We start from the raw sequence: 23606 nt of genomic DNA, 5'->3' as shown, positions 1-23606 counted from the left end.
TGATAAGTCTAGCCAAGGGTTTATTAATCTTACTCTTTCAAAGAACCAGGTCTTAGTTTCATTGAACTGTTCTACTGTTCTTTTGATTGCTATTTCATTAATTTCTGTTCCAATCCTTATTAATTTTCTTCTCCTGCTGGGTTTAGGCTTTATTTCTTGTTCTTTCTCCAGCTCCTTTAGTTATAAGGTGAGGTTGTGTATTCGAGGTCTTTTTTATTTCTTGAGAAAGGCTTGTGTTGCTATAAACATCCTGCTTAGGACCATCTTTGCTGCATCCCAAAGGTTTTGAACAGTTGTGTTTTCATTTTTGTTTGTTTTCATTAATTTTTTAAAATTCTTCTTTAATTTCCTCATTGACCCATTCATTCTTTAGTAGGATGCTATTTGTCTCCTTGTAATTGAGTTCTTTCCACATTTCCTCTTATGATTGAGTTCCAGTTTCAAAGTATGGTGCTCTGAAAATATGCAGGGAATGATCCCAGTCTTTTGGTACCAGCTGAGACATGATTTGTGACCCAGTATGTGATCTCTTCTGGAGAATATTCTATGTGCACTCAAGAAGAACATGTATTCTGTTGCTTTAGGATGGAATGCTGTGAATATATCTGTGAAGTCCATTTGGTCTAGTGTGTCATTCAAAGCCTTTGTTTCCTTGTTGATCTTCTGCTTAAATGATCTGTCCATTGCAGTGAGTGGGCTGTTAAAATCCCCTATTATAATTGTAATATTATCAATGAGTTTCTTTAAGCTTGTTATTAATTGGTTTATATAATTGGCTGCCCCCATGTTAGGAACATAAATATTTACAATTCTTAGATCTTCTTGCTGAATAGACCCTTTAATTATGATATAGTGTCTTTCCTGATCTCTTATTACAGTCTTTGGTTTAAAATCTAATTTGTCTGATACAAAGATTGGTATCCTACCTTACTTTTGAAATCCATTAGCATGGTAAATTGTTTTCCACCCCCTCACTTTAAATCTGGAGGTGCCTTTGGGTCTAAAATGACTCTCTTGCAGACAGTATATTGATGGGTCTTGCTTTTTTACCCAATCTGATACCCTGTATCTTTTGTTTGGGGCATTTAGCCCACTTACATTCTGAGTAACTATTGAAAGATATTAATTTAGTGTATTGTATACTATAAAGTCACTGTTTCTATATATTGTCTTCATTCCTTTCTGTTGTATGATACTTTGAGTTCTCTCTTCATTTAAAGGATCCCTTTTAATTTTACTTGGAGGGGTGGTTTAGTGATCAGAAATTGTCCTAGTTTCTGTTTGTCCTGGGAGCTTTTTATTTCTGCTTTTATTTTGAATGACATCCTGGCTGGATAAAGTATTCTTGGCTTCATCTTTTTCTCATTTAGCACCCTAGTCTTTTCAAGCTAGCCTTTTCTGGCCTACCAGGTCTCTGTGGATAGGTCTGCTGTCACTCTAATGTTTCTACTCTTGTAGGTTATAGACTTCTTGTCTCAAGCTGCTTTCAGGATTTTCTCCTTGTTTCTGAGATTTGCAAGTTTCACTGTTATATGTCAGGGTGTTGACCTATTTTTATTGATTTTGAGGGGTGTCTTCCCTGCTTCCTGGACTTGAATGCCTGTTTCTTTCCCCACATTAGGTGAGTTCTTAGTTACAATTTCTCCAATACATTCTGCCCCCTTCTCTCTCTTTCTTCTCTTTCTGGTATCCCAATTATTCTGATATTGTTTTGCTTAATGGTATCACTTATCTCTTGAATTCTCCCCCTACAATCCAGTAGTTGTTTATCTCTCTTTTTCACAGCTCCTTTATTCTCCATCATTTTGTCTTCTGTATCACTAATTCTCTCTTCTGCCTATTTATCCTAGTAGTTAGAGCTTCCATTTTTTATTGTATCTCCTTAATGGCCATTTTGATTGACTTCATTAGATTTTAGTTGTTTTACTTCTCCAGAAAGGGACTTTCCTGTGTCTTCTGTGCTTTTTTCAAGCCAAGCCAATCTAGTATCTTTGTAATTGTTATTCTGAGCTCTATTTCTGACCTGTTACTTATATCCAAACTGATAGGTAGGTCTCTGGCAGTCAGTACTGCCTCTTGTTCTCTTTTTTTTTTTTTTTTTTTTTGGCATTTTTTTTTTATTTCCAGCATAACAGTATTCATTATTTTTGCACCACACCCCGTGCTCCATGCAATCCGTGCCCTCTATAATACCCACCACCTGGTACCCCAACCTCCCACCCCCCGTCCCTTCAAAAACCCTCAGATTGTTTTTCAGAGTCCATAGTCTCTCATGGTTCACCTCCCCTTCCAATTTCCCCCAACTCCCTTCTCCACTCTAAGTCCCCATGTCCTCCATGCTATTTGTTATGCTCCACAAATAAGTGAAACCATATGATAATTGACTCTCTCTGCTTGACTTATTTCACTCAGCATAATCTCTTCCAGTCCCGTCCATGTTGCTATAAAAGTTGGGTATTCATCCTTTCTGATGGAGGCATAATACTCTATCCCCAGGGGTACAGGTCTGTGAATCACCAGGTTTACACACTTCACAGCACTCACCAAAGCACATACCCTCCCCAATGTCCATATTCCCACCCCCTTCTCCCAAACCCCCTCCCCCCAGCAACCCTCAGTTTGTTTTGTGAGATTAAAAGTCACTTATGGTTTGTCTCCCTCCCAATCCCATCTTGTTTCATTTATTCTTCTCCTACCCACTTAAGCCCCCATGTTGCATCACCACTTCCTCATATCAAGGAGATCATATGATAGTTGTCTTTCTCTGCTTGACTTATTTCGCTAAGCATGATACGCTCTAGTTCCATCCATGTTGTCGCAAATGGCAAGATTTCATTTCTTTTGATGGCTGCATAGTATTCCATTGTGTATATATACCACATCTTCTTGATCCATTCATCTGTGGATGGACATCTAGGTTCTTTCCATAGTTTGGCTATTGTGGACATTGCTGCTATAAACATTCGGGTGCATGTGCCCCTTTGGATCACTACGTTTGTATCCTTAGGGTAAATACCCAATAGTGCAATTGCTGGGTCATAGGGCAGTTCTATTTTCAACATTTTGAGGAACCTCCATGCTGTTTTCCAGAGTGGCTGCACCAGCTTGCATTCCCACCAACAGTGTAGGAGGGTTCCCCTTTCTCCGCATCCTCGCCAGCATCTGTCATTTCCTGACTTGTTGATTTTAGCCATTCTGACTGGTGTGAGGTGATATCTCATTGTGGTTTTGATTTGTATTTCCCTGATGCCGAGTGAGATGGAGCACTTTTTCATGTGTCTGTTGGCCATCTGGATGTCTTCTTTGCAGAAATGTCTGTTCATGTCCTCTGCCCATTTCTTGATTGGATTATTTGTTCTTTGGGTGTTGAGTTTGCTAAGTTCTTTATAGATTCTGGACACTAGTCCTTTATCTGATATGTCATTTGCAAATATCTTCTCCCATTCTGTCAGTTGTCTTTTGATTTTGTTAACTGTTTCCTTTGCTGTGCAAAAGCTTTTGATCTTGATGAAATCCCAATAGTTCATTTTTGCCCTTGCTTCCCTTGCCTTTTGCGTTGTTCCTAGGAAGATGTTGCTGCGGTTGAGGTCAAAGAGGTTGCTGCCTGTGTTCTCCTCAAGGATTTTGATGGATTCCTTTCGCACATTGAGGTCCTTCATCCATTTTGAGTCTATTTTTGTGTGTGGTGTAAGGAAATGGTCCAATTTCATTTTTCTGCATGTGGCTGTCCAATTTTCCCAGCACCATTTATTGAAGAGGCTGTCTTTTTGCCATTGGACATTCTTTCCTGCTTTGTCGAAGATTAGTTGACCATAGAGTTGAGGGTCTATTTCTGGGCTCTCTATTCTGTTCCATTGATCTATGTGTCTGTTTTTGTGCCAGTACCATGCTGTCTTGATGACGACAGCTTTGTAATAGAGCTTGAAGTCCGGAATTGTGATGCCACCAACGTTGGCTTTCTTTTTCAATATCCCTTTGGCTATTCGAGGTCTTTTCTGGTTCCATATAAATTTTAGCATTATTTGTTCCATTTCTTTGAAAAAGATGGATGGTACTTTGATAGGAATTGCATTAAATGTGTAGATTGCTTTAGGTAGCATAGACATTTTCACAATATTTATTCTTCCAATCCAGGAGCATGGAACATTTTTCCATTTCTTTGTGTCTTCCTCAATTTCTTTCATGAGTACTTTATAGTTTTCTGAGTATAGATTCTGTGTCTCTTTGGTTAGGTTTATTCCTAGGTATCTTATGGTTTTGGGTGCAATTGTAAATGGGATTGACTCCTTAATTTCTCTTTCTTCTGTCTTGCTGTTGGTGTAGAGAAATGCAACTGATTTCTGTGCATTGATTTTATATCCTGACACTTTACTGAATTCCTGTATAAGTTCTAGCAGTTTTGGAGTGGAGTCTTTTGGGTTTTCCACATATAGTATCATATCATCTGCGAAGAGTGATAATTTGACTTCTTCTTTGCCGATTTGGATGCCTTTAATTTCCTTTTGTTGTCTGATTGCTGAGGCTAGGACCTCTAGTACTATGTTGAATAGCAGTGGTGATAATGGACATCCCTGCCGTGTTCCTGACCTTAGTGGAAAAGCTTTCAGTTTTTCTCCATTGAGAATGATATTTGCGGTGGGTTTTTCATAGATGGCTTTGATGATATTGAGGTATGTGCCCTCTATCCCTACACTTTGAAGAGTTTTGATCAGGAAGGGATGCTGTACTTTGTCAAATGCTTTTTCAGCATCTATTGAGAGTATCATATGGTTCTTGTTCTTTCTTTTATTGATGTGTTGTATCACATTGACTGATTTGCGGATGTTGAACCAACCTTGCAGCCCTGGAATAAATCCCACTTGGTCGTGGTGAATAATCTTTTTAATGTACTGTTGAATCCTATTGGCTAGTATTTTGTTGAGTATTTTCGCATCTGTGTTCATCAAGGATATCGGTCTATAGCTCTCTTTTTTGGTGGGATCCTTGTCTGGTTTTGGGATCAAGGTGATGCTGGCCTCATAAAATGAGTTTGGAAGTTTTCCTTCCATTTCTATTTTTTGGAACAGTTTCAGGAGAATAGGAATTAGTTCTTCTTTAAATGTTTGGTAGAATTCCCCCGGGAAGCCGTCTGGCCCTGGGCTTTTGTTTGTTTGGAGATTTTTAATGACTGTTTCAATCTCCTTACTGGTTATGGGTCTGTTCAGGCTTTCTATTTCTTCCTGGTTCAGTTGTGGTAGTTTATATGTTTCTAGGAATGCATCCATTTCTTCCAGATTGTCAAATTTATTGGCGTAGAGTTGCTCATAGTATGTTCTTATAATAGTTTGTATTTCTTTGGTGTTAGTTGTGATCTCTCCTCTTTCATTCATGATTTTATTTATTTGGGTCCTTTCTCTTTTCTTTTTGATAAGTCGGGCCAGGGGTTTATCAATTTTATTAATTCTTTCAAAGAACCAGCTCCTAGTTTCGTTGATTTGTTCTATTGTTTTTTTGGTTTCTATTTCATTGATTTCTGCTCTGATCTTTATGATTTCTCTTCTCCTGCTGGGCTTAGGGTTTCTTTCTTGTTCTTTCTCCAGCTCCTTTAGGTGTAGGGTTAGGTTGTGTACCTGAGACCTTTCTTGTTTCTTGAGAAAGGCTTGTACCGCTATATATTTTCCTCTCAGGACTGCCTTTGTTGTGTCCCACAGATTTTGAACCGTTGTATTTTCATTATCATTTGTTTCCATGATTTTTTTCAATTCTTCTTTAATTTCCCGGTTGACCCATTCATTCTTTAGAAGGATGCTGTTTAGTCTCCATGTATTTGGGTTCTTTCCAAACTTCCTTTTGTGGTTGAGTTCTAGCTTTAGAGCATTGTGGTCTGAAAATATGCAGGGAATGATCCCAATCTTTTGATACCGGTTGAGTCCTGATTTAGGACCGAGGATGTGATCTATTCTGGAGAATGTTCCATGTGCACTAGAGAAGAATGTGTATTCTGTTGCTTTGGGATGAAATATTCTGAATATATCTGTGATGTCCATCTGGTCCAGTGTGTCGTTTAATGCCTTTATTTCCTTGCTGATCTTTTGCTTGGATGACCTGTCCATTTCAGTGAGGGGAGTGTTAAAGTCCCCTACTATTATTGTATTATTGTTGATGTGTTTCTTTGATTTTGTTATTAATTGGTTTATATAGTTGGCTGCTCCCACGTTGGGGGCATAGATATTTAAAATTGTTAAATCTTCTTGTTGGACAGACCCTTTGAGTATGATATAGTGTCCTTCCTCATCTCTTATTATAGTCTTTGGCTTAAAATCTAATTGATCTGATATAAGGATTGCCACTCCTGCTTTCTTCTGATGTCCATTAGCATGGTAAATTCTTTTCCACCCCCTCACTTTAAATCTGGAGGTGTCTTCGGGCTTAAAATGAGTTTCTTGGAGGCAACATATAGATGGGTTTTGTTTTTTTATCCATTCTGATACCCTGTGTCTTTTGACAGGGGCATTTAGCCCATTAACATTCAGGGTAACTATTGAGAGATATGAATTTAGTGCCATTGTATTGCCTGTAAGGTGACTGTTACTGTATATGGTCTCTGTTCCTTTCTGATCTACCACTTGTAGGCTCTCTCTTTGCTTAGAGGACCCCTTTCAATATTTCCTGTAGAGCTGGTTTGGTATTTGCAAATTCTTTCAGTTTTTGTTTGTCCTGGAAGCTTTTAATCTCTCCTTCTATTTTCAATGAGAGCCTAGCTGGATATAGTATTCTTGGCTGCATGTTTTTCTCGTTTAGTGCTCTGAAAATATCATGCCAGCTCTTTCTGGCCTGCCAGGTCTCTGTGGATAAGTCAGCTGCCAATCTAATATTTTTACCATTGTATGTTACAGACTTCTTTTCCCGGGCTGCTTTCAGGATTTTCTCTTTGTCACTGAGACTTGTAAATTTTACTATTAGGTGACGGGGTGTGGGCCTATTCCTATTGATTTTGAGGGGCGTTCTCTGAACCTCCTGAATTTTGATGCTCGTTCCCTTTGCCATATTGGGGAAATTCTCCCCAATAATTCTCTCCAGTATACCTTCTGCTCCCCTCTCTCTTTCTTCTTCTTCTTCTGGAATCCCAATTATTCTAATGTTGTTTCGTCTTATGGTGTCACTTATCTCTCGAATTCTCCCCTCGTGGTCCAGTAGCTGTTTGTCCCTCTTTTGCTCAGCTTCTTTATTCTCTGTCATTTGGTCTTCTATATCACTAATTCTTTCTTCTGCCTCATTTATCCTAGCAGTGAGAGCCTCCATTTTTGATTGCACTTCATTAATAGCTTTTTTTATTTCAACTTGGTTAGATTTTAGTTCTTTTATTTCTCCAGAAAGGGCTTTTATATCTCTCGAGAGGGTTTCTCTAATATCTTCCATGCCTTTTTCGAGCCCGGCTAGAACCTTGAGAATTGTCATTCTGAACTCTAGATCTGACATATTACCAATGTCTGTATTGATTAGGTCCCTAGCCTTCGGTACTGCCTCTTGTTCTTTTTTTTGTGTTGAATTTTTCCGTCTTGTCATTTTGTCCAGATAAGAGTATATGAAGGGGCAAGTAAAATACTACAAGGGTGGCAACAACAGCAGGAAAAAATTCTTTAACCAAATTAGAAGAGATCCAAAATCGTGAGGGGGGAGAAAGGGGATAAAAAGAGGTTCAAAAAGGAAGAAAGAAAAAAAAAAGAAAAAAGAAAAAAAAAAAAAAGAAAAGAAAAGAATTAACAAAAAAAAGGAAAACACCTACGAAAAATGTAAAAAAGAAAAAATATATATATTAGATAAACTAGTAAAAAATCGTTAAAAAAGAAAAAGGTAACAGTTTAAAAAAAAAAAAAATTTTACCCGAAGGCGAGAAAAAAAAAAAAAAAATGAAAAAGAAAAAAATTAAATTAACTGCAAGACTAAGAAAAAATCACAGGGAAAAGCCATGAGTTCCGTGCTTGGCTTTCTCCTCCTCTGGAATTCTGCTGCTCTCCTTGGTATTGAAACCGCACTCCTTGGTAGGTGAACTTGGTCTCGGCTGGATTTCTTGTTGATCTTCTGGGGGAGGGGCCTGTTGTAGTGATTCTCAAGTGTCTTTGCCCCAGGCGGAATTACACCGCCCTTACCCGGGGCCGGGGTGAGTAATCCGCTCGGGTTTGCTTTCAGGAGCTTTTGTTCCCTGAGCGCTTTCCGTAGAGTTCCAGAGGACGGGAATACAAATGGCGGCCTCCTGGTCTCCGGCCCGGAGGAGCCGAGAGCCCAGGGCTGCACTCCTCAGTGCGCCCTCAGAGAACAGCACCCAGTTACTCCCGTCTGCCTGACCTCCGGCCGCGCTCCAAGCTCTCCGAGCCTGCGACCAGTTCAAGGTAACACCGAGCTGTGAGCTTACTGTCGGCTCTGTCTCTGTAGCCGGCTTTCCCGTTCCAATACCCGCAAGGTCTGCGACACTCAGACACCCCTGATCCTTCTGTGACCCTGCGGGACCTGAGGCCACGCTGAACCCGCGTGGGCTTCGCCCCGGTTTAGCCTCTGGAGCGATGTCCCTCAGCGGAACAGACTTTTAAAAGTCCTGATTTTGTGCGCCGTTGCTCCGCCGCTTGCCGGGAGCCGGCCCCTCCCCCCGGGGTCTATCTTCCCGTCGCTTTGGATTCACTTCTCCGCCGGTCCTACCTTTCAGAAAGTGGTTGTTTTTCTGTTTCCAGAATTGCTCTTCTTTTTCTCTTCCATCTGCCGATGGATTTTCAGGTGTTTGCAATCTTTAGATAAGCTATCTAGCTGATCTCCGGCTAGCTGAAGCAGTCTCAGCCTGCAACTTCTCCGCCATCTTGACTCCTCCTCTTGTTCTCTTTTTTGAAGTGAGTTTTTCTGTCATGTCATTCTTCCCACAGAATGATAGATGAATGGGAAAACAAAATGCCTAAATGACAACAATGACCCCAGAGATATATACAGTAAACAAATCAGAGGATACCCAAAACAGAAAAAATAAATTAAAAAAGAGAATATAATCAGACAGTTGAACAGAATGGAGAAATACACTGCATTCTTTGTGTATTTTGGTCTGTTTGTTAGAAAACTGATCCCAAAATTGTAAAGGAAGAGAAACTTATGTATGTCCAAACACAAAATTAAATATAATGACAAGATAGAATGTTCATGTAAAAATATAAATTAAAAGATAAAAAAAAAACTATATAAACAGACAGGTGAACATAACAGAAGAATACATTATATCCTGAGTGTATTATGGTCCATTTATTAGAAGAAACTACATCTCAGAATTGTAAATGGGGAAAAAACATATATATACAAAAATAAAATTAAATACATTGCAAGGATAGAATGTAACTGTAAAAATGAAAATTAAAAAAGACTTTAACAAAAAGAAAAAAGAGAGAGTGAGAGAATACGATCAGAAAGAAAAACTTATATAAATACAAATATAAAATTAAATACAATGAAAGGTTAGAATGTAACTGTAAAAATGAAAATTAAAAAAGGCTAAAAAAGTTGAAAAATAAGAAGTTGTTGAAAAATGAAAGAGAAAAAAATTAAGATTAAAAGACTAAGTAATGATGGGGAAAAAAAATCATAAATTCTACATACTATTTTCTCCTGTGCTGGAGTTTTGCAGTTCTCTATGATCTGTGAACTTGGTCTTAGCTGGATGTTCTTTCAGATCTTCTGGGGGAGGGGCCTGTCATGCTGATTCTCAGGTGTCTTTGTCCCAGGCTGAACTGCACCATGTTTGCCAGAAAGCTAGGCTAATCTAGGCTAGGTAGCTAGCTAAGGCTAGCTAGTTAATCCACAGCTGTGGATTACTCTGTGTGGCTTTTGTTCTCTGAAGGCTCTCTCCCTAGCTTTAGAGGCTGCGAATGAAAACTGCGGCCTCCCAATCTCCAGCCCCAGAGTTGAGAGCCCAGTTCCTCACTCCTCAGTGGGCCCTCAGGGGAAAGCAGTCAATTACTTCTGTCTCCCTGGTCTCCATCTGCACTCTGTGCTTTCCCAGCCTGTGACCTGGTGTTTCTGTCTCAGGCATGTGACCCTATTTCAAGTCTCCAAACCCTGCAGACTCCTGCAGTGTGCACCTGCGCTGCTCTGCCCTGAGAATCTTGCCACGGTTCTGCTGCTCTCTGGGCCCTATTCTCTCTTCTTCATTGGAGCAAGAAGCCTGCAAAATACACTCTCCAGAGTTGCGTATCATCTGACTTCTGATTGGCTTGTGCCAGTGAGAACATACAGATGAAAGATTGAAAGGCAGAAAGAAGGCAGAAGCTATTTATATTCTGCTTCTATCAGTGATTGCTAGCAGTAGTAGCAGCAGGTGACTGAAAATAGGATCCATGTTCCCTCAGGATCAGGGTAATTCCAATAGCATCAATAAAACTGAGGGCTTCTGAATTGACAGCAGTCCAGTTTTAAATGCAGCAGGAGCAAAGGCATCACTTCTGGCATTTCAGTGACACATGCAGTCTTATTACTTCCAGCCTGAAGGAGGAAGCAGCTTCCAGATCTCTTTTTCCCCCTTTGCTCTCCATTCCCTCATGATTTTTTTCTTTTACCTCTGCTCCTCTAGTCCCTTATCCAATTCCTTGTAATATGTGTCTCTTGCTTGAAATATCTAGAGAGGTTTCTCTTTCTTGATGGGATACTAAATAAATCATTAATTCAGAGTAAGAAACACAAAGCATAAACTAGCACTTTCGGAGACTGTATGCACATTGCAAATAATCTAGGTGAATGAGTTGCAAAAAATAAACATGGTCTTTAAGTAGAATTATAAGGAATTACATTTTCTCCAAGGATGTATGTTTATTTCATGGAGCCTGGGTTGTATTTCCTCTTGCTGCTGAAATCAGGTAGTTTAACAGTATTTACTACACAACATAGCCTGATGATCCTAAATAAAAAAAAATCTCTAGATCTGACATCAGTACTCTCCATGTTTATTTTCGATGGCCTAGCTGCTTGGTTTTAATGAGCCACTTGCTCAGGAACCTGGAAAGAAAGCCTTGATTTTAATGAGTCATTCTCTAAGGGGCAAAGATCTGGATAGGAGGCTATATAAAAAAATCTCCCATAAAGCAAGGAGGGAAAAGATGGCTTCAGAGAAAAGAAACATAATTCCATAATGTAAAAAAAGTCAGGACAGAGAGGAAAAAAAAGATGTACAAAGTAGATTGGAAGAAAAAACCAAAAACAATGTGCAAAGTGGATTAAATAAAAAGCATAAAATATAAATTTAGAAACAAATTTAAATATATCCATCAGCATTCAATATAAATAGATTAACCGCCCAATAGATGATAAAAATAACCAAGTTGGATAAGACAAAAGATGTGATTTTTGCACAATTTAACAAAATCATGCCTGAAGTATAATACAGTCAGAAAAGAGTTGAAAATGAAAGCATGGGGAACATATACGAGGAAAAGACTAACCAAAAATAAGTTTGTTCACCTATAGATCTTTTGGAAAAAAAGAACGTACTGCTAGAAATTATCTTAAAAATTCAGTCTGTTTATGAAATATTCAACTTTCCAGGAATACATAACAATCTCAAAGTAGTATGTACTTTATAATATAACCTGAAAATATGTAAAGCAAAAATGGACAGAATTAAACAGGAGAAATTAACTACTTCTCAGAAGAGATATGTTAACATATTCAGATTCAAAAATCAGTTAAGAATATAAAAATATTATGAAATTATGAATATAAAAACTTTGAAAGTAATTAATCCAGTGTAGGTGTATTATGCACAAATTTATTTCTATATCTCCATATCTGTCTCTTTATCTGTCTCTGTACTGACCTCCCATCTATGGATCTGTATGAATAGATACATATATATCTATCTAGCCTCTGTCTAACTCTATCACCTTGTCCTAGAACTTCAGAATACATATTATTTCTAAACAAACAGGTAAGATTTAAAAATTGATTGTGTATTGGAAACTAAAAAATTTCCCCCAAAATTGAGACCAATTTTTTGGTCACAGTGCAATTAAACTATAGTTGAATAATAAAAATATAACTGAAAATCCACTTAGGGTTGGAAGGGTAAATCCACACTTCTTTATAAGATGTGCCAAATAATTAATCATGATGAAATTTAGAAATGGTTAAGACTGAATGATAATAAAAATATTTTCTGAGGTATAAAGAAAGTAGAATATTTAAAGAGAAATTTATAATATTAAATGCTAAAAATAGAAGAAAACCAGGAAATTAATTATTTAATCATAAGTTTTCCCATATACACACAAAAATAAGTCTGAGTAAAGAACTAGCCTAATCAATTATATCAGTTATGTAACTAATATGCTATTTATACAATTTATTTGATAAATACAAGAATCTAAAAGAATCATTACTTTTTTCCTTCTTTTTAAAATAGAAAAGATTTATAAAACAAAAAACAGAATTTTTTTTTAAGATTTTTATTTATTTATTTGACAGACAGAGATCATAAGTAGGCAGAGAGGCAGGCAGAGAGAGAGGAGGAAGCAGGCTCCCTGCTGAGCAGAGAGCCAGATGCGGGGCTCGATCCCAGGACCCCGGGATCATGACCCAAGCCGAAGGCAGAGGCTTTAACCCAGTGAGCCACCCAGGCACCCCTGAAAATAGAATTTTAAAGATAGATTTTTTACTGATATAATTTCTTTATTACTGGAATAGTTTTTGTAATCTAAAAATGTTGTTTTTTAAATGAAAGAGAATAACTTAGAATTTAGCACTATTTTCCCTCCAAGCAGCTAAAGTAATATGTTTCTTTTGTTGCTGACATTTTTAACAAATAAGAGACTAAAACATGCTTTTCTCACCTGAATTCCTTATAAAAAATAAATCTAAAAAATATATTATTAAACATGATTCTTCTTCTACTAAATCACTTTTAAAATTTAAGTTATTTCTTAAAATTATTTGTTTTTGTGAAGTCAATTAAGAAAAGATGATTTCCTTCAGTATGAGGGTAAGTCTCTTCCTCATTCATACATAAAATATGATAATATAAAAATCTACTTTTTTTCTCTGAGATCTTCTCAAGCTCAGTTAGATTATGTAATTTACTAAGTGATGGGATATACTTTCATTGTACCAAAATTTATAACCTTAGTAGGATTTTTTATTCCAATACACAAACATTTGTGAGTGATAAAAATAGACTCTTTTTAAAATTATTTATTTATTTATTTATTTGACAGAGATCACAAGTAGGCAGAGAGGCAGGCAGAGAGAGAGAGAGAGGGAAGCAGGCTCCCTGCTGAGCAGAGAGCCCAATGTGGGGCTTGATCCCAGGACCCTGAGATCATGACCCGAGCGGAAGGCAGAGGCTTAACCCACTGAGCCACCCAGGTGCCCCAGTGCTAAAAATAAACTTAAGGGAAATTAAGTAAGGTAATATTTTTGAATTTGTGATATATTTATAAACAGTAGATTAAATGGAAATAATGAAGATGTTATTATTTCTGGTCTATCAGTTCTAAGACAAGTAGAAATAGAGTTGTGCTCAGTATGCATACATAGCTTAAATTATACATTAACCAATTTTGTGTGACAATTATTTTGAGACTTAGTTCCTTTTTTGTCATGTCTCAAATTTTTATTTAAATTTATTTTTCTTTATTAATAAAACAATTTCTCAAAGCAATTCCTGTAAGCATAATAGCATATACTTCTTAATAACTCACATATCAACAATTGAAAAAACATTAATACATTCCTAAAGGCACAACCCTTTTCTTTCAAGTAGTTCACTTTTGCTACTCCCTAAGATTTACCCATCACAAATACTCTTTGATTGTGTTTAATAATTTCTCATCAAACACTTTTGGTTTCCTACAACTTAAAAAACCCTTTTTATTTATTTTAGAATTATTTGTTCCATTTCTTTGAAAAAGATGGATGGTTTATTTATAACACTTTCGTTGCAAAACTCCACCTTGTTTAAAGTTCTGCAGTTTATTTAAACTGAGAATACCAATAAGTAACAGAACATTATTAGAGAAAAATACATTATCTACTTTAAATTTATTGCTAAGAATAAGTGGCAGTGGCAGCTCTAACAGATACTCTTATTTTATTTTATTCCCATTCTCCAAGAGTTTCTTACACATTTATGTCTCCTTACAAAACTGTAGTGACTATCTTGCTTTATTCATTCTCAACTAATGACTCTGCTTTGTATTGAAGAAAAAAAATAATAAAAGTGAATTATTTCTTTTTACAACAAAATCTAGTATTCTGTCTTCAAGGGAACTCACATATCTGGCTGAGACAGCCTTCCAAAATGGCCTCCAATGAGTCTAACTTCTGTCATTACAGTTACTTGTGTAGTCCCTGTCCATTTGTACCTGGGTTTTTTTTTAGTGTGACCAACAGAATACAAAAAAGTAGTGGTATGTCACTTCAAGATTAGGTTATAATAATGTTGTTACTCTCTTCTCTCTCTCTCTTTCTGTACTTCTTTTGAGGAAGCCAGCTCATGGACAGCCTTATGGAATGACCCACCCAGTGAAGAACCACAACTTTTTTGCCAACAAACACGTGAGTGTGACTGGAATGGATCCTTTAGGACCAGTCCTGTTTTTAGAGATAATATACATAGCCAGCAGCTTAACAGCAACCTTGTAAGAGACATTGAGCCAAGGCAACCCAGGACAGTATGCTCTCAATTCTGCCTCTCTCTTATGCAGTTCTGCATAAGGTAATAAGTATTAGTTATTTTAAATTACTATGTTTGAAGGCAATTTTGAGTACTGACTTAACAAAAACAGAATTATGTGGGAGTGATTTGGAATCAGGCAGTTGAGTAGAACTGGGAAAAGCTTTAAGGATTTTGATAATACTGTAAGTTAAATGATTAAATGCCTTGAACACACTATTCATGGAATTTTGGAGTCTGCCTTGAATACACTTTTTAAAAAATTGAGAATTCTGAGGAGGCTGCTGGTGAGGTCTTAAAGTGAGAAAAATATTACTGGAGATCGGGAGAAAGGGGATCCTTGTTATGTAGTGGTAGAAAGTTTTATCAACCTTGTTGCCTATCATAATGTGCAAATTAGACAATGTGCTCAAATTTACTGGGTGATATAGCTAAGGAAATTTATAACTGCAGGGTTGAAAATGTCCCCTGTGTTTTTCTTGCTGAAGATAGTAAAATGTAAAATGAGAAAGATAAGCCAATGGGAGGATTATTAAATTTAAAAAAAAAAAAGGTGGGACTTGCTGATTTTGAAGATTATAGCTTTTTCAGATGGCAAAGAATGCTAACATTAAGGAATGGTTTCCAAGGAAAGAGCAAATCCAGCGAACTCTTAGGAAAGCATGATAAAGCTTTAAGCTTTATGATTGTATGTAGGTATGATTGTAAAATCATTTTTTAAGATACGGCTTATACAAAACACTGTAAAAGGGTATTCCTCAGAATCTCTCATTGCAAAAAAGAGCTTTTTAAGCTTAAAGTTGTTGTTCCTTTGTCTTCTCAGCAAAAGCCCAAACAGAAGGACTTATCTCAAATGATTTGTGTGGTTGGCTGAAACACATTCACAGGAGATCATGAAATTTTTAATGAATTATAATATCAGAAATACTGCTAGCTTAGCTTGAAAAGATTGAAACATTGTCAGACATATTGTTCTTTTTTCTCCAAGTGCCTAAGTAGAGACTTAAGATTATTGATTTTAGATGTTCTTTTCTTATGTATTTAAGTCTGTACATTTCCCTGTAAACACTGCTTCCAGTGCTTTCTACCAATTTTGGTAAATTATAATTTCACTTAAACTTAGTTTAAAAATATTAATGTCCTATGAAACTTCTTTATTGAGACTGTTTTGCTTATAAGTGTTTTGTTTAATGTTCAAATATTAGGATGGGTGTTTCCAACTTTCTGTTATTGATAAGTATTGACTTCTAATTCATTTTCATTGTGGTATGAGAATATACTTTGCATTGTTTCTTTTTAAGCTGCTAAAGGGGTATGTTTTATTCCCTATAATGTGGTCTCTTATGGTAAATGCTCCATGTGAGTTTGAGAAAGATACGTATTCTGTTGTTTAACGGAATACTCTATAAAAGTCAATGAGATCAAGTTGATTTATAGTTCTATTCATGTCATCTATATCCCTACTGATTTTCTGCCTGCTTGATTTATCATTTACTGAGAGGAGGTTGCTGATGTCTGACTATAATGGTGAATTGTCTGTTTCTCTTTGCAGTTCTATTGGTTTTTGTTTCATGTGTTTTGACACTCTGTGGTTAGGTACATAAGGGTTAAGGATTGTTATGTCTTTATGGAGAATTGCCTTCTTTATCATTATGAAATGCCTCTTTATTCCTCATAGTGTTCCTTGTTCTGAAGTCTATTTTGCCTAAAATAAATGGAGCTATTTCAGCTTCATTTTAATTATTATTAACATGATATTTGTTTCCCCATCCCATTACCTTTAATCTATTAACAGAGTCTTTATATTTAACATAGGTTTCTACAGGTAGCATACAGTTAGGTCTTTCTATCTGGGTCTTTGAGTCTGTTGTTATCCTGACAATCTCTGTCTTCTCTTTGGCATATTTAAACCATTTGCATTTAAAGTGATTATGGAAAGAATTAATATCTACCGTATTTGTAACTGTTTTCTATTGATTGTATCTTCTTTGCTTCTTATTTTCCTTTTCCTCTTTTTCTGCCTTTTCTGGTTTTGAGTAAGTATTTTATGTAATTCCAGGGGCACCTGGGTGGCTCAGTGGGTTAAGCCTCTGCCTTCCACTCAGGTCATGGTCTCAGGGTCCTGGGATCGAACCCCACATTGGGCTCTCTGCTCAACAGGGAACCTGCTTCCCCCCTCTCTCTGCATGCCTCTCTGCCTACTTGTGATCTCTCTCTCTCCGTCAAATAAATAAATAAATAAAATCTTAAAAAAAAGCATTTTATGTAATTCCATTGTTTTCTCTCTTACATCTTCTCTAATTTCTTTATCAATGTACTTTCTCCATAATTTTGTCTTTTCCAGAATCCACATAGTTGGAATCATATAGTATGTGGTCTTTTCAGAGTGGCCTCTTTCACTTGGCAATATACATTTAAGATTTCCCCATGTCTTTTCATGGCTTGATAACTTATTTCTTGCTACTCCATTGAATAGGTTAGCACAGTTTGTTTATCCATTCATCTTTTGAAGAACATCTTGGTGGCTTCCAAGGTTTGGAAGTTATGAATTAAAGCTGCTGTAAACATCCATGTGTATATGTTTGTCTGGAAATAAGTTTTCAACTCATTTTGGGCAAATATCAAGGAGCATTGTTCCTGGATCACATGGTAAAATTACACTTAGTATCATTAAGAAATTGCCAAAGTGTATTTCAAGATGGCTATTCCTTTTTGCATTTCTACCAGCAAGGTATGAGAATTCTTTTTGCTCTACAACCTCAATAGCCTTTGATGTTGTATTTTGGATTTTAGCCATTCTAATAAGTGTGCTGTGCTATCTCATTTTTTTTTTTTAATTCACAATTCCTTGATGACATATGATATGGAGCATCTCCTTATATGCTTATTTGTCATCTGTTTTCAGTTGAGGTGTCTGTTCTTATCTTTTCCCACTTTTTAATTGGGTTGCTTTTTTAATTGTTGACTTCTAGTAGTCTTTGTATGTCTTGGATATATGAGCTTTATCAGATACTTGTTTTGTTGCTTTTCAGTCTATAGATTGTCTCTCCATTCTCTTAAAACTGTCTTTTGCAGAGAGAAATTTAAATTATAATGAAATCCATATATAATTTTTTTTAATGGATCATACTTTTTCTGTTATGTCTAAAAGCTTTCCAAACCCACAGTCACCTAGATTTTCTCCTATGTTATCTTCTGGAAGTTCTATAGTTTTGTGTTTTACATTGAGATCTATGACCCATTTTTAGTCAATTTTTGTGAAAGGTGTAAGGTTTTTGTCTAGATTCATCTTTTTGCTCATGGATATCCAGTTATAGCACCATTTGATGAAAAAACTATTTTTTATTGCCTTTGCCTTTGTTCCTTTTTTCAGTCAACTGTGTTTATGCAGGTCTCTTTCTGGGTTATCTATTCCGTCCCATTGATCTGCTTATTCTTTCACCAATACTGCAGTGCCTTGATTACTGTAGCTTTATAATAAGTCTTGCAATTGTGTAATGACTGTCTTCTGATTATTCTTTTTATTCAGTATTGTGTTAGACATCCTGGATCTTTGACTTTCCATATAAACTTTAGAATCACTCTGTTGATTTCCACCAAGTAACTTGTTGGGATTTTTATTGGGAGTGCACTGAATCTATGGATCAAGTTGGAAAGATTGGTATTGTAACAATATTATTTCTCTCCGAAAAACTTATTTTAATGTGTCTTACAATGCAGGTCGACTAGCAACAAATTCCCTTAGTTTTTTGTTTGTTTGAAAAACCATGTCTTTTGAAGAGAATTTAATTTAGTCAGAATTCTAGGTTGGTATTTTTGTTTTGTTTTGTTTTGTTGCAACACTTTAAGTATTTCCCTTCTCTTTCTTCTTTCTTGCATGGTTTCCAAAGACAAATATGATCTAGTTTTCATTTTTGTTCTATAGGTGAGGTATTTTTTTCTTCTGGATTCTTTCAAAGTTTTTCCTTTGTGTTTGCCTTTCTTCAGTTTGAACACATCAGGCTTAACCTGGATATTTTTCCTCCATATTTATTCTGCCTTTTGTTTTTGGATCTTCCAGGATCTTTAGTTTTGTGTCAGTCATTAATTTAGGAAAATTATGTTATTATTACTTCAAGTATTTCTTCTGTAATATGTTTTTTCTTTTCCTTTTGATAGTCCTATTATGTCATACCTTTTGTAACTGCCTTTTCTTTACTTTTTCCCTTATTGGATTTTTAATTTGGGAAGTTTATATTAATATATCTTCAAGTCATTTGATTCCTTCCTTAGCCATGTCCAGTTTGTTGTTGAGCTCATCAAAGGAATTATTTAATTCTGCTATAATATTTTGCATTTCTACAATTTTATACAGTCTTAGAGTTTTTATCTTTCTCTACATTGGGTAATTTATGTGAACTTTTATATTTCCACTTTTCTGTTGGAGTCAATTACATATTAATCAGTTACTTTTAATAACTAGTTACTTTTAATAATATGTAATAATAATTACATATTAATCATAGTTACTGTCTGATATTATAAAGCATGTATCATATCCAAATTTGGTTTTAATATTCTTTTGTCTCTTCATATTGTGTTTTCTCTAGCCTTATTCATGCCTCACAATTTTTTGTTGAAAACAAGATATATTGCATTTGATCATTACAACTGAGGTAAAAGGACTTTAATGTGAAATTTTGTGTTAATCTTGGTAGGGATTGTACTGTGTTTAATGGTTGCTCTACCTGTAGTTGCCAGAGATTTCCAATGTCTTTTTTTTTTTTAAATTCCAATTTCTTTTTTGTTTGTTTGTTTTTGGTCTCCCCTAGTGTCTTTGTATTTCTCTAAAAACTCCACTTTAAATAGAAAAATAGAAATAGGAATAGAAATAGAAATGTGCTCACATGATTGTGGAGGCTGACAAATCTTGTGATCTACAGTTAACAAGTGAGGGATCCAGGAAAACCAATGGTGTAGTTCTGGACGAAGTCCTATAGGCTCAATACCAAGGAAAAACCAGTGTTTTACAAAGGCAGGAATAAAACCTATTCAAACCAGTTCAAAGAATAAAAACCTAATACAACCAGCTCAAGACAGTCAGGTTGGAGGAAATTTCTCCTCATGTGTGGGATGTTCAGCCTTTGTTCTTTTTAGGCCTTCAACTAATTAGGGCCTGCCCACATTATGGAGGGGGCAATTGGCTTTAATTAGCCCATAGATTCAAATGTTAATCTCATCTAGAAACTCCCTTACAGACACACCCAAGATGATGTTTGGTTCCCCAAATGCTGGGAACCCCTGGTTCTGTCAAGTTGCCACATAAAATTATCTATCACAGTCATTGATATATGTCACGTGTCTCTCCTTCTCTGAGTGGGAATGTTTATTGTGATTAACCGACTGCATTGAAATATTGATTATTGACTGCACATGGGTCAGATAATTTATCATTATAGTTCATAAGACAATGAATCAAAAATTGCCATATTTGACTGAGAGACAGACTATCAGCCTTCATCGAAGAATTCTGGGCACTGAAGATGATTACAATATTAGAATAACTTTTGGGGTTTTATACTTTGGGTGGCAGTAGAATGCATAATGTGTGAGGGTAGGAAAGTTTCCTCATATTTGGTTACCAGAGTTTAAATTATTACTACGTTCATCAATGTCTGCTTCTTCTCTACTTGGCTACCTGGTAGAATTACATCACCCTGTACTCTTAAAATTAGATATGACTTATGACTTGCTTTGACCAATAAAATGTGAACATGAGTGACACTTTTCATTTACAGGTGAAGACAATGAACTGAGGGAAGTGAAAATTAGAGATGGACAGCAACAATTAAATGAAGCTGTCACAAGGATTAGTGAGATACATAGGAAAACTTTTAAAAAATCATTTTTTCATTATTAATTCAGTAAAATTGTAGTATCCCATGTATTATTCAAAAAACAGTTTGACAATAATAACAGTTTCCTCCAACTGACCTATGCAGACATGAATATATTAGAGGCTGTTTTTAAGGTTCAATTTTTATTTAAACAGAACTAAAAAAAAAAAGGTTAAAAATTAAAAGTTAATAATTACACATAGGCGTTGCAAAACACAGATTCTTATCTAAACTTTGATATAGACATTATCTCAACTTAAATGTGGTTGAATCAGTAGGTTGACAATAAATTATACCAGTAACTCACCCCAGTTTTAATATTTTCTATAAATCAACTTTTAAATATACATAATTTGTGGGTTTTCTCTTTTTTCCTCAAAGAATCTATGCATATCTCAGTAATGAAATACTAATTTCTGAGAATGAGCGGTCTCTAAATAACCATTGTTTTCTTTGAGCCTTATCAAAGTAGACCAACTTTAAAAACTTTTTCAAATAATTCTTCCTGTGTAATTTTCTAGTTCTGTGCCATCAATAATAAAAAGTAAAATAATTAAAGTAAATCTGTGCATGTGTGATATACATAATTTACATTTTCTTATACATTGCTTTTCATTCACATTGCCATTTTTTAGACCTGATAATTTTTCAATAAGGAGTGAGATATTATATACATTTATTTTGTCTATGTTTGTGGGCACACATGTGTAGTGCTGTGATGACTGGGGGGAGGGGTCTGAATTGGCTTTCTATTCTGTGTCTCTTTCCACTGCCTACCTGCTCTAATGACAGCACTCTGTGGTGACTCTGAGGGAAATAGGACAGAGAGTCAGGTTCTGGGGTTCCCAGGGTACTGCCATAATGCCATCTATGCTCTGCTACTGTAAACCTTCCCCTAGATATTTATCAATATTACTCAGGGTTTTCTTGTTACCTTTGTTTTTATTATTTTTAGTTGAGGGACTCAGTAAAATTGAATTCCAAATCTCTCCATTGATGAATGGTGAAGAGAAATGGGCAGCTTTATTACAAACTAGGTTTGTTTAGATTGTTTGGACTATGAGATGGCTTCAACAATTGGTTTTGGAATACTTCATGCTACAATATTTACAGTTATGTTACTCACAGCACCGACAGAATTCTGATTGTTCACTCCTGAACCAGGGGGTTTCTGGAGACCATGCTAAGGTCAGTCTGGACCCTGTCCTCAGTCATAAAGTCATAAAAAATATAGAATTATTCTATATTTTCATGAAACTAAGTATTGTTTCTAGTCGAAACAATGACAAATTCAGGATACCAAAGAGCTCGAACTAAGCTTAGCTAAACAGAAGCAAGCTCAGTGTGAGGAGGTTGATGCTGCCCATAATCAGTTTCATTGTTTCCTTGATATGGCTTGGTTGAATTCCATGTCTCTTAAACATTCTGGAAAATCAATGCTTTTAACTTTAGCGTTCTGTGATCTGCACTATTATAATTCCCAGTGCTGTCTCTCTAATCTCAATTTTATGATTTGCCTTGGATCTTGAGTATAAATAAACAATGCAGAAAAATGTTTGAGTTATATAACATACTCAGTTTTAGTATAGACTGGTTATTTGAAATTCTGGAAGTTACAGTATATAGTAAGTTTATTTTCAGTAGATTGCCATCTCATTTTCATTCTGAATTGAGAAATGGAAAAATTTAAGATTGCTTTTTTTCTCATATAAATTAAAATGTGTACCTCTTTTTATTTTCCATGTTTGTGCTTTTTGTCTTTTGATTTTTTTTTTTTTTTTTTTTTTTTTTTTTTGTCAGAGAGGGTGAGCATAGGCAGACGGAGTGGCAGGCAGACGCAGAGGGAGAAGCAGGCTTCCTGCTGAGCAAGGAGCCTGATGTGGGACTCGATCCCAGGATGCTGGGATCATGACCTGAGCCAAAGGCAGCTGCTTAACCGACTGAGCCAGCCAGGCGTCCCTTTTTGTCTTTTGATTAAATGAACTAGTAATTTATCTATTTTGTGATCTCCGTTTGTTGTATGCAACCAGCACTTTGTTTTATGGATTATTTCTATAATTTTTTTCTGTCTTCCAGTTTCTTTCTTTTTTTTTTTCTGTCTACCAGTTTCTTAATGTATGCATTTTTCTTTATTGCTTCCTTTCATCAAATATTCTTAGGTTCATTTTATTTTTCTAATTTTTTTAATTGAGTGTTTAATTAATTTATGCTATTTTTCTTTTTTAGAAATGTTAACATTTAAAACTAAAAATTTTCTTCTGCTTTCTCAGTTGTATCCCAGTATGTCTCAATAATATCTGAACTTCTTTTATTTTTTCTTTGAACACATGTAGGTATAACATTTAAAAAATTACTTTAGGTTAAAATAACTTTTGAAATTCTAATAATTAACACTGCAGTCACTATACTATGTTTATAACATAATAAAACCAGTAAACAGCTTAAGAAAAAAATATAAGCACAGGCTGAGACACGTAGGGAGATTTCCTCCCTCTCCCACTCCTACACACACACACACACACACACACACACACACACACACACAAAACACTTAGATTTACTCCAAAAAAGGACTTAAAAGGAGTGCATAAATAAAATATTCCAAATATTTATGACCGAACTGGAAATAACTTTCAATCACTTGCAAAGCAAAGAAATACAAATTTAGCATAAAAGAAAAGGAGAAAATAAAAGGTTATTTGACACTGGCTATATGACTTATTTCCAGTGTTTTATAAATGTTGAAAAGAGTTGTAGTTGAATATATAAAAATTAATAGTGCCCTTTAATTGTTATCAAGGAAAGGAAGGGACAGTAGGAGTCAAGAAAATGTAACACATTTTAATAATTAACATGTTAGTTACTAAAATTGAAAAAAATTATGTTCAAAGGAAAAGCTAACTAAAGAAAGATGATAATCTACATGACACTATTCTGGGATGGTGATAAATTTGAATGGATAATAGCTTTGGAAGTTAAACACTATAACATTAGGGAAAGAAAATAAATAGCAAAAAACTAGATTTAAGAAGCCCATTAAAAAATTGAAGTAATGTAGA

Source organism: Mustela erminea, chromosome 8 (assembly GCF_009829155.1).
Source record: "Mustela erminea isolate mMusErm1 chromosome 8, mMusErm1.Pri, whole genome shotgun sequence".
NCBI lineage: Eukaryota > Metazoa > Chordata > Mammalia > Carnivora > Mustelidae > Mustela > Mustela erminea.
The sequence above is the reverse complement of the archived record's forward strand: the minus strand, read 5'-3'. Positions refer to the sequence as shown.